The sequence below is a fragment of the Tachysurus vachellii genome, chromosome 10 (genome assembly GCF_030014155.1).
Source record: "Tachysurus vachellii isolate PV-2020 chromosome 10, HZAU_Pvac_v1, whole genome shotgun sequence".
Taxonomy (NCBI): Eukaryota; Metazoa; Chordata; class Actinopteri; order Siluriformes; family Bagridae; genus Tachysurus; species Tachysurus vachellii.
This window is the reverse complement of record NC_083469.1, coordinates 17,132,887-17,135,194: the sequence shown is the minus strand read 5'-3', so window position 1 is coordinate 17,135,194 and position 2,308 is coordinate 17,132,887.

Here is a 2,308-nt window from a genome sequence, read left to right as displayed (position 1 = left end):
CTCGCCCCGCCCCTGCCGTTCATATGCCCAAATGTATGTTTTAATATTTTCACAAATACAATCGAAGTGCATTAATTATTCAATTCATTATATTGAATATTGCGTTTTTAAAAATTTCCCATTGTCTCAAAGCAGCTTTACAGAAGTCTGGAAACACAAGAGAGAGAAAGAATATATAATAAATATATAATAATATAATAATAATAATAATAATAATAATAATAAGAAGAAGAAGAAGAAGAAGAAGAAGAAGAAGAAGAAGAAGAAGAAGAAGAAATTAAAAATGAATATATGTATATATAATATAATATATATATATATATATATATATATATATATATATATATATATATATATATATATATATATACTGTATAATGTGTAATATAAAATAAAGAAATAAAATAAATAAGTGAATATATATACAATTAAAATTGAAAATTAATTAAAAAAAGATTGTTAAAATTTAAAATACTATATATCTATCCCTATATTATGATAGATACCATGTAATAAGTATAAGAATGCACTGTTGTTAGTGTTATTATTGCGTAAGCTGTAATTTTGTGGTGTGAGTAAAAAGAAAAAAACGGTAGTCCTGTTGTATTCTTGAGTCTGATTGGTCTGAAGTTGATTAATTTTCTATAACAACAGCTCACAAGTTTGTATTAAAGCACTAGGTATAGTAACAGGGACAGGTAAAGCTGTAACTTTTTAAGTTTTTAGTAGGGAGCGTTTTCAGGTTTCAAGATAAAATACACAATATGCTCAGTTTTTGTTTAATTACTTTTAAAAGAAAGAGAAATAAAAAAAAAAGTGGTTAGGGAATATTTATAGCTGTGTCAGAAATCCACCAACATGATCTCATTGTGCAGATAAATAAAAACTCAGCATTGACAAAGTGTTGTGAAGGAATCAAACACTTCAATACAAGATTGTTATTGGAATAAATCAGCTTTGTGCAAACCATTGTTGATCATTTTTCTATAACAGTAGACCCTGTTCGGTTTTTTATAGTTCTGGCTTTTTTCTTTGGCATGCAGCTACATAGCAGACAAAATAAATTCATCAAGTCGTCAGTGTGTTTGAGAGATTTTCTGAGACAGTCATTGAATCTGTGTCAAGTTTATCCTGAAGACCAAATACAAACATTGTCTGTATGTTTAATTTGTAACAATTGATAGTTATTAAGAAAATTTAACAACTAAGATGTAAGAACTTCTACTTTAAAGATAGCATACTATGTCCTTGTCTAGTAAAGAGACAATTGAGACTCTTTTGTGCAACAAAATCTGAAAGCCACTAAGAACAATCTAATTATACTGTAACCATGTGCAGTACTACGTTATTACTCTTATTGCTAGTGTGTAGTTGCACACATCTTGTCACAAGGGCACCAGTAGGGAACCTGGTCCTTCTGCTTCAAAGGAATGGATCATTTTATGGTTCCCCTGCTGTGTCGCTTACACGTATTATGTTTATCTTCATAGATCATTCTACGTCCTCAGCAGATCTACCCAATTTTTTGAAATCAGGCCCTCCAGGAGTTTTTTTGCTGTGTTTACTGTGGCCAAAAATGTTAGATGTTTTGTACCTTTTTTGCAGCAAACTGCTTGAACTGCGAATTTGTAAGCACAGGATTCTTACTTTAAACTACTACAACTGAAAAAACATATAATTATTTTCTATGGTAGCAGTATATACGTGAATGGAAGAGGGCTTTGGCTGTAGACAAATTGTGATGATGTCAAATGATGCATCGTGCCCCAAAATCTCAGCAAAATTTGCTGTAATTATGAAAAATTGCAAAACTTTCTATATATTGAAGTTCTGCAATCCTGGAGGAACTGTGTGATGCATTGAGAATTTATTGGCCGTTTTTTTTTTTTTTTTGGTGCTGTTCACTGTTCCTAACAAGAAGGTTTATTCACATAAATTAACAATGTTTCTGAGCATTTTATTTTCATTCCGATATTTTAAGTCATTCGGTTAATATAATTTAATTATACAAGCATTGATTAGCAGACTATGTAGCACTCTAAGATCATAATGAACTTGTCGTTAAGTTGCAGCACGCATCACATTTTGTCAGTCTGTGAAGATTTTTATAACACATCACAAAATTGCAATGCATTATGGGAAATCTGAAATGTTATTTGGACACATTGCAAAGTATCAGAGGACCGTGTGCATGTGTGTGTTTTTGTGTGTTATTACAATAATATTAAATACTGTAATAATGCATGCATGTATACAGTAGGTTGATCCTGCTTTAACACTGCAACTCATTTAAGGATCAAAACTAACA